Raw genomic sequence first — 11,019 nt, 5'->3', positions numbered from 1 at the left:
GTTTATTTACATGCTAGATTCAAAGATTTGACAATGTAAGGGTTCCTAAATTGTTTCTTACATCATTATCTATTATAGACTAGTAAGACACCCCAACCTTCACCCATTTTAGGTTGCAAGCGAAAATGGTTCAATTTGAGTGAAAGTTTTTCACTAACCCATATGTAGATATGAAATCTCATGAAAGCGTAGGTACTTTACTTCCTTTTAAGGGATAGAACTCGAGTATAGAGCTCATGTTATGTATGTGCAAATGAATTACAGATATATAAAAAGAATAAATAAATAAAAGATAAAAAAATATTCTTAAATTTATTATGGCTTGGATAATAAGAAATCATTTACTAACATGACTCTCGATGTCTCCAATGGAGTTGCCAAACTATTATAATGTATAGATCCTTTGATCTACTGCTAGATATATGTCACCACCAATCTTTTTTTATTTAGGTGTGATTAGTCACTTGACTGAATTTGTCTCACTTTAAAGAGGGCTCCTAAACTTGATTCGAATATCTTTAAAAGGTAGATTCTAGTTTACGAAACTAGATTCTAGGTTTGAAAGTATGGTTACGCATGAAAAAGGTTATAGCAGCTTCACCACACCCATCTAAAGGATGGTACCAGTTTGATTTCAAATTATCCAAGCCATTAAGTTTTTTTGTAATTTTATCAAATAATTTAATTATTGAAAATGGATTTTAAAATTATTCCAATAATTTAATAACAATTTAAGATAATTTTCTCACCTTAGGAGTGTTCGTGGAGACTAGTGTTTCCTTTTAAAGAGGCTCCATCATTAGATTTATTAACATATTTAATTAAAAGAAAACAATTAGCAAAATCTTTTAATAGTTTAGTGAGATTTACTTTGATGCAAATCTTCCAATAGTTTGATGAGATTTTATTGTAAAATTATGTATGAAACTTATTTTTAAAAATTCATTAAACATTTCAATAGTAAGGTAAGATTTAATTTAATATTCAAATCCTCCAATTGCTTGGTAGGATTAAAATAATTTATTTCAAACTATTTTATAAAAAAATTGACTTAGAAAATTCTCCAATAGTTTGATAGAATTCAAAAAAATTTTAAATTCAAGAAAAAAATATTTTTTAATTTTAAAAATAAATAAATAAATAAATTTAATACAAATAAAATAAATAAATAAAATTACCAAAATGTCTTTGATATAGTTCGACTTTAGCTTGAAAGCATGACTCAACTTCAAATACAACAAATAGTTAGATAAGCTCGATTAGGACAACTTGGCTTGACTTCTCTTTTAAAGAAATTGGTTTGGCTTATGGCTTGCTGAAATGGCTTGGCCCTTCTTTTAATCAAAATGATGTCGTTTTGATATATATGTATATATATATATATAAAATAAAAAAAATAGTTTTTTTTTTTCATTTCCCTTTGGCTCTTTCTCTCTTTTATTTTGTATATTTCTAAAGTTTCTCTCTCTAGGAAAGAATGAGAGTTACTAGATACTCAACAACCTAGAAATCAATGAACATATACGATTGCCGCTGCCATAGGTCACGCTCTACCACTGCTCATTGGCTGTCCATTGGTAATCGAAATTGTTTTAAAAATTCTCCACAAGCTTGCCTTGGCATCTCTTTTCTTGTGTTTTGGTTGGTTCCCTTAAGAACTCACTAGACTTCTATAAATATGTTTGAAGTTACAGTTTCGCTTCCATTTCTTCACCACTTTGATGGTCACCGCCTTTAAGTGTGTTATTGTCCTTGCCTTTGTCTATCTTTTCATTGTGTTTGAAAGCTCAAAACCCCCTAAAAGACAATCAAATCGATACCCAAAAAATTTTTCTTTTTCATTTCTGGTGGTCTTTTGTTTTTAACTTTATTTTTTGGTGTATTGACAGAATGTGGCAGATTCACAGGAGATTGAGGATGATGGTAGGTTTTGCTTGAGCGAAAATTGGTGGTTTGATCTGTTGGGTTTGGTTCTAGTGCTTATGGGTGCTTGTAAGATTGTTTGCAAGTTTATGGGATTCTGGCTAGGTTTGACTAAGATTTAAAAGTATCGGTTCCAATGATGGGTTTCAAGTAGGATCAAATTTGTGGTAATGATAGTAATGGCAGTTGATTTGTTTTTTTTTTTTTTCTTTTACTCTGGGTGTTGAGTTGATTGTGATGAGGTTCTTGGTGATGGCTGTTGGTTTCGTAAACAAGGTGATGGTGAGGCATCGGGTACTAGTGGGGACGGTGACGGTGAGAAAATGTGGTGGTTTTATGGGTTGACAGAGACCTAGTGGGTCAGTGAATCTTCAGCAATGGTATCCTTTTTTTCGTGTTTCTCTTTATAAGGATTAAATACCTTTAAATATGAAAAAAAATCAACATAATTTGGGATTTAATTGTGATTTTATTCTTGTGAATTAATTATATGAATTTATTTGATTTTGCGATGACTATAAAATTAAGCCAAAAAATTCATCCATAATGAACTTTAAGATCAAATCCCCAATCCTTCATTTCTGATTTCCTTTCTCTTTTTTTTTTGAAAAAAAAGTAAAATTAAATCATAAATTAAATCAAATCAAATTAAATTTTTATTGGATTTGAAGCTTTCTGATAAGGCCCAATTTATGGTTGAGACCCATTTTTTATCTTGAAAAATTTTTTGAATAAAATAAAATGTCTACAAAGTTCATGTGTTATTAAAACAAACTGTTCATATCCAAATTATCTCAACACCTTATGAAAGCATAGATACTCTACCCACTCTTAAGAAGGACGGAGCTTGAGTCTAAAGCTTATGTTATGATATGCACATGTAATGTGTGAAGGAATAGATTTTTAACACTTTTGAAGCAAATAAATAAATAAATAATGGATTAATTAGTCAAATAAATCAATAAAATGAATGAATAAAGAAAACTAGACTATTTAACCAAGACCCAAGATCATATAAAATTAATTTTTGGTTCGACTCTTTAACATCTCCAGTAGAGTTGCCAAGCTATCATAATGTATAAGTCTAGGGACTCGATTGTTAGACATAAAATTAAGAAGTTGTCACCAATCTTTTTTGTTGAGGTATGATTCCACCATTTCTTTTTTGGTATACAAACTTGAGATTTGGTTTAAAAGTACGATTACGTGTGAGAAAAGTTATAGCACTCCTAACGCCCATCCAAGGACGGTACCAATTTATTTTATGTCATCCTAACATGGTCATATTTGAATAGTCTTTTACTTAATATTTTATTTTTTATTATTGAAAATTTTATAAGTTATTTTGTATACTTTCGATATAACTTAAGAAATCTTTTCACCTTAAGAGTATTCAAAGAAATCATTTATTTTCTTAAAGAGGCTTGTCATCAAATTTATTTTAATATTTTTAAAGCAAAGTAGATCATAATTCTCTTATACCAATATTTTTGGTATGATTCTAAAAATTTAAAGGAAAATCACCACTTGTGACTTTCTCTTAATTTCATCATCGACAACAATTTTAATCTATTTTTTCATGTTTATTTATTGTTTATATTATTAAAGTAAGTAAAAATTTTATTGATCAAATTCTCAAAATATTTCCAACACTTTTGAAATATTTTAAACATATTCCTTGCCTAGGAAATTTCGATAAAATCACTACTTAGTGACTTTATCTTTATCCCATTAATAATACATTTTTTTTTTATATTTGAAAAATTCTAAAATATTTCTAATACTTTTATAATATTTTCGATAAAATCACTACTTAGTGACTTTATCTTTATCCCATTAATAATACATTTTTTTTTTATATTTGAAAAATTCTAAAATATTTCTAATACTTTTATAATATTTTATAAAATTTCTTTGCATGAATATTTTTTTTTATAAAATCACCACTTGTGAGTTTATTTTCTATTTTATCATTTTATTTATTTTATTAGAAAAAATCTAAAAAAAATAATTCCTAACACTTTTGGTAAATTTTTTAGAAAATCTCTTGATAAAATCTTCACTTGTGACTTTATTTTTTATTAGTAATTTTTTCTGCTTGAAAAATTATAAATATTTTTAACATTTTTAGAATATGTTAAAAAATTTCTTTACCTGAATATTTTTAATAAAATCACCACTTGTAACTTTATTTTTATTAATAATATTCTATTTATTTTTTATTCATTATTTCAAAATTTTAAATTTATTATTTTGTTATTATATTTATTTTAAGATATTCTAAATTGTAAATTAAAATACTAAAAAAAAATAAAATAACATAAAAAATAAATAATGGAATAAATAATAAATTGAAAAAATAAAAAATACTAGTTTTTTTGTTGGTCAACATCAGTCATAGCTGATCAACGTGAGTCAATGCATGTTAACGATAAGTGGTCTAATCCGGTTTAGCACGGTCCACTCTGGTCTGGTTTAATTCAACATGGTTCAATCAGGTTTGGTTGAACTAATTTCGATTAAGGATGAGGCAAGTTGTTGAGTTGTATGTGCGGATCCCAAATTAGGTCTTAGGTTGGTGGGCGGATCATCCTTTGCTAAAATGACTTCGTTTCAATTTTTTATATTTTTTCTTATAAAAACCCAAAAATATTTTTATTTCATTTTTTTGCTTTCTATCTCTAAAAGAAACAAGCCCAACCAACAACTACCCCTTTCTAGATTCTGGAGATGTGTCGCCATGTTAGTCGTTGTTTCCTTATTGCTGGCCGCCATCGTTGATAGCTAAAAATTTTCAAAATAAACACCAAAAATTCCTCCTAATCCCTTCTTTTTAGTTTTAAACTTTGTTTTCAAAAATTGACTCCTAGAAACCCAAATTGGCCTTCAAAGCTTTTGTCAAAATATTTTTAATTTTTAATTTTTGGCTAGTTTTTGGTGCTATGGTTTCTTGCTCTCAAGGGATGTGATTGGATTTCTTTTTCTTTTTTTTTGCTTAGATTTTTTTTTTGTTTAAGAAAGGGTTGTGGGTCTTGATTGTTTCAAGAGAAAAAAATTTTTTTTCTTAGCAACATTTTTGTCTTTTTGAATTTTGTTTCTTGTTCGTCTATTTGTTTGCAGGAAAAGCTATATTTATAGAGCCTTTCAAGATTCAAATCTTTGATTTTTTAAGATTCAAATCTCATATTTTTAAAGTCTATATCGTGGTGTTGTTTTTCAAAGCCACTAGAAAATTTTTGGGTGGTCGGATTTGGTGCTGCCAAGTTTGGCAAGTTATAGAGTGGCTTGTAGATGGTGCAATAAATGCACTGAAGATTTTCAGAAAAGGAGAAAGAAAAGATAGAAAAAAAATAAAAAGAAAAAATAGGCAAAATATAATAGTAAAAATAATAAAACTAAATTAAATTGGATTCATAATAAGTTTAATTAAAATATCTAAATGAGTCTAAACAAAAATAAAAAATGTATTAACACTTATTTTTTCAAGCAAAATTAGTGTCTACAACATCCTCAATTTTTTAACGTATAAAATTAAGATAATAAAATTTTATTTTATTGTAATTAACACATTTACTAAATATTTCATGTTTCTTTGGAAAAATAGTATTTTATGTTTCATTGACATCTTTTTGGTTGACTGATGTAATTTATAAAAGAAAGGTTTTATTTCATTTATTTAGATGAGTTGAATAACATTATTTGAGAAAATACTATTTAATAATTCTAGCAATTGAATTTTATTTATTGACTTTTAAATTTAATAAGTACAATTAAAATGAAATAAAATTTTATAATCTTAGTTTTATGAAAAAAAAAATCGATACTTGTTTTTAATTTTCTTGTAATGGATTTTATTCCAATAAAGAATCGAGATAATATAAATTGGTAAATCCTCATTTTTTGAAATACAAGAATGTATGTTGTATAGGTAAAAAGTGGAGGAATTGTTTTTTGTTGTTTTTTTTTTTGAAACTATAAAACTTAACCATTTAAATTGACATAGCTGCTCACAAAGTCGGCAAATATTCTTTAAGAAAATTCCAATTCAACAATCAAAATGGGAAAAAAAAAATTGAGACCCTTTATTTTTATTACCTTGATTTTACTATCAACAAGGAGACAATTCTGAATTTTTTTTTTCATTTAGACGTTCACCAACGGAAATAAGGACAAAATTTAGATGAAATATTTTTTATGAAATTTATAAAATTCTTTCTTAAAAATAATTTAATAAAAATTTTAATAAAAATTAAAATCAATAGAGTAATATAATTTAATTTGAAAATTAATAATATGTAAATTTTTTTTAAAAAATATCATATATAATTGAAATTTGATCACTATTTATTTATCGGTAAAGATTCTATCAATATTTTTATTAAAAATGTTTATCTAAAAAAATCAAAATTTTTTCAAAATTTTTCAAATTTTGTACATTTAATCTATGTAACAAATTTTAATTTATCGGTTTTTATATTTAATTTTAATTTTTATTTAATCATTTTTATTAAAAAATTTCATAAATTTTATTTAAAAAATTTTATGTAAGTTTTTCTCCTAAAATAATTGACTATTTTGAAGGGAATTGCTCATAGAATTTTCAGAGTGCTACTATTTTCCCTATAATGGCAAAGAACCCTGTAGGTGTCCGAAATCCTTATGACGCATTTAAATGTAGGATTTTAAAGAGTGATTTTATTTGTAGAGAGGATTAAATTCTAAAATATAATTATTTTGTTTGATAAAATAAAAATAAAAATTATCAAAATTTTTGGAATTTGAATGAAAATTTTCATGTTTCTTACACAAATTTTGTTTCAATTTTAACTACAAAATTTAATTGTAAAATTTAATTTTTAATTTTTTATATTGCTAATAACATCTACACATTTTTACAAATTTAATGAGGCCTATATTACATATATTTTTTAGTATTTTATTATATCATTATTTATCTATTATAATTATTCTTTATTTCATCAAGTTTTAATATTTAAAATTTCTTTCTAAAAATAATTATCTAAATAATAGGTTAAATATTTAATTTGAGATTAAATGTTTACGTGATTACTCAATTTAAGATTAATTATTTTAATTTATATGAATAAGGATTAAACATTATCGAATATTTACACTTAAAAATAAAATTAGATGAAAATATGTGTGCGTGAAACATGCACCGTTAACTTTAATAAAAATAATAATTAAATGAAAAAATGATCATGTATCACTTTTTTAATGGTTATGTATTATTTTAAATAAAAAAATTAAAAATAATCCTAAAATTGAGAATTACTTTTTAGAAAAAATTTAAAAAATCATTTCAAAATTTTTATTATTTTAAATACAGTTTAAAAATAAAAAGTATAAAAAAAATTCAAAGTTTTAGTTTTTTTACACAATAATTAAATTTTCAATTACTCAATGTTAATCTATCCAAAAAAAAAAAAAAAAACATCAATCCATATTATAATAATCATAAAATTAAAAAACCCACAATTAAACCAAAAAATTTTTGTTTGATTTCAAAAATTCAAATTGTACTTTCTCTCAAAGTCTTCAAGGAATTACTTGAGAACAAGGCTAGATGGTGAAGCCAAGTTTTGACTTCTTTCTATAATCTATAGACAAGCGCTCCAAAATGAAAACTAATTCCACCACCAACAGTATTAAATACCAAAAATCCTTACAAATCAAAGCAGTAGTTAGCCAATTTTCTTAGCCCTCTTATAACAATCTACCTGGTATATCCCTCTACAAGAACAGAATAATGGGAAGTTTTGTAGAGAAACAAGAGTTGAAGGGAGAAAAATCTGCAGCTAGGACAAAAAAATCTAGAGAGAGAAAAAAAATTTTGTTTTGTTCTTACGAAACTAATGTTTTTAATGATTTTATTTTTTTAGTTTTGTGTATAAATCAATGTTAGAATAAAACTAAATCATGTAAGCAAACAATACGTACGAGACACGCACAAATTTTCCTTCAAATTTATTTTTTATTATAAATATTTGATAATATTTAATTTTTATTTACATAAATTAAAATGATTAAAATAAATATTGAATCTTAGATTGAACATTTAACTTAAACAACGTAACTACAAATTCTATTGTTTTGAATTGATACATTTTAAAATATTAATATTTTGAAATTCTTTAAAATTTTTAAGTTTCTCATACAAAGAGACCTCATACTGCTAAGCTTAGGAAGCATCACACCAACCAAAAAGAAAAAAACAATTTCAGAATCCATATCGGGATTTGATAATATATTCTCTTTCGGTGCAGGGACAAGAAAGGTGGGTGGGAAGCTTTTTTTTTCTTTTTAATAAGAAAAGTTTGAGGTTAATAAGTTATTTAATTCTTTAAGTTAATGTAAGATGTGTTATATCTAATAGTTTAAGATTAATGGTTGTAAGTCGTGTATTCGAGATGACTTCAATAAGTGACTATCGATAAAACTTGAACTCAAGATTTTTTCGTCGAAAAAGATGAATCTAACTAATTGAATCAATCACTTGTTGGTAATATTTGTGAAGCTTTTTTATTATCTAAAAGTAATATTATTATGGAATTTTAGGTAAGAATTTTTTGAAGATGTTGCACATATGTCAATGTCAGTCTGAGATGAAAACGTCGCATACCCACATCTCATGCGAGTTCTCACGACACCTTTAATTCCTAGTCCAGGTGCACGCCAATGCCATGGCATCCGGTTCTTAATTTTATTGGGAAACTTTAATTGCTTGGGTTTTTCTTTACGAAGTTAAATTATTATGAGTAAAAAATACTGGTATAATCACAATAACCTATTATATCTCATATAAAGATTTAACAAAATAAATTAAATAGATCAAGTAACAAATTGATATAAAATTGGATTAATCTAATATACAATTAAATTAAATTTATGTATGATAAAACTTTAATTTAAGGCATCAATATTTTAAAATTTCTATTTGCTGTTGAAATAAAAATTTTAATTTAACTAAAATTTTAACTTTTATTATATATTATTTATAAAATGGTTGGACATAAATATTAACGACCAAATTCTTAAGTTACATCCTGCCACAATACAAGAAATATGGTAATCTGCAACAAAATTTTATATAACACTGCAAGGTGTTTCATCATTATAGTACATGTTGGAACTTTTAATTTAAAGATCACAAAAATTTTCCTCGCCTCATATATACATTAAAAAAAAAAAAGCAAGAAAGCTACTAAGGGCTCAAGGGAAATGCATCAGCAAAAACTCAAAAGGGATAGCATTTGAGAGGCATATATCCTTTATAAGGATTTTAAAAAAATTTCAAAGCTACCTAGTTTGTTGCATTGTATGGTTTTGGCGACCCAAGTTTGGTCTTTAAGTTTATCCCTTGAGAATTGGAGGGGTGAGGAGAAGGTTTAAAACTTAAAGATGGTAAGATAGGAAAAACAGTTTTTTACAAATGACATCATTTGATTTACTTTCATTATATGTATTTATATGTTAATTGATGTGTACTATTTGTTGAAAATAGTAACTCAAATCTAATGATAGATTTATTTAGGATTGATTAGATATTGTTTGATGGACAAGAAAACTTATAGGAAAAAAATTTCAAGGGAAAAGAGATTTTTAATAGTCAAGTTTGACTTGTAAAAGAGTAATTCTAAGAAAAAATGGATTCTTAATAAGTAGATTTGTATGGTTATAAATAGGTGAAGTCTCTACAAGGTTAGGTATGAGAAAAAAATATAAGAGAGTTATAGGATTTTATGAGATATACACCTCATAGGAGTACTGAAAATTTATATCTTATGAGTGTGTATGTTTATATGTTTATAAGTGGATTAGAGAAAATTAAGAGGGTTCACATAGGTGTGGGGCATGGGAGTAAACTAGAGGAGATTGAGAGAATCCTCATAGGTTTGATGAATGAGTACATATGGGTATGTGTTTGTTTGTTTTGAAAAAGTGCACATTGATATATGTTTGTTTAGATTAAAAATACTCTATAGGACTAGAGGAGATTGAGAGGGTCTATGGGTATTAATTATGATTATTTGATTTGATTTGATTTGTATATTTGTAATTCTTTATAACTAGTGGATCTTTTTTTTTTTATCAATGGATATAGGTTGGTTTAACCGAACTAATGTTAAATTGATATCTCTTGTATGATTAATTGATTATTTGATTTTGCTTATGCTGATGTAATGGGATTGGGGCTATTTGGCCTAACAAGTGGTATCAAAGCTATGATGATCCCTAACAAGTAGTATCAAAGCATAGTTCAAGCCGTGAAAAAAGGCAAGCCTAGAGAAGCTCAATTTAAGATAAGAGTTTGAGTTTATACTTTGAGGATTGAGGATCGGTTTGCGTGAAGCTTGAAAACACATAAGAGAAAATGATTATGAGACTTTCATTGTAGGTGGAGCCAAACATATCTAGCATAAAGATAGTTAATTTGATGAAATTTGAGTCAAGGTAAAGATTGTTAGGAATAGTGACTCAAATCTTATAATAAATTTGTTTGAGATTAGTTAGTTATTGCTTGATGGATAAAAAGACTTGCAGAAGAAGAATTCTAAGAGAAAAAAGATTCTTAATAGATAAGTTTAACTTGCAAAAGAAGAATTCTAAGAGGAAAAAGATTTTTAATAAGTGAGTTTGCATGATTATAAATATGTGAAGTCTCTGTAAGGTTATATATAAGAAAAAGATATAAAAGAGTTGTAGAGTTTTATGGGATAGACACCTCATAAGAGTACTGAAAATTTATATCTTATGGGTATGTATGTTTGTGATTAAACTAGAGGAGACTGAGAATATTCATATAGGTATAATGCATGGGAGTGGACTAGAGGAGATTGAAAGGATCCACATAGGTTTGATGAATGGACACATTTGGATATGTATTTGTTTGTGTTGAAAGGGTACACATTAGTATATGTGTTTTGTTTAAAAATACTCTATAGGATTAGAAGAGATTGAAAGGATCTATGAGTATTAGTTATGAGTATTTGATTTAATTTATACGTTTGTAAGTCTCTACAATTAGTGGATCTTTTTTTTTTATCTATGGACTAGGTCGGTTAAATCAAATCA

The sequence above is a fragment of the Durio zibethinus genome, chromosome 11 (genome assembly GCF_047325235.1).
Source record: "Durio zibethinus cultivar Kanyao isolate XHJ-2024 chromosome 11, ASM4732523v1, whole genome shotgun sequence".
In the NCBI taxonomy this organism is placed as follows: Eukaryota; Viridiplantae; Streptophyta; class Magnoliopsida; order Malvales; family Malvaceae; genus Durio; species Durio zibethinus.
This window is presented reverse-complemented; position numbering follows the sequence as displayed.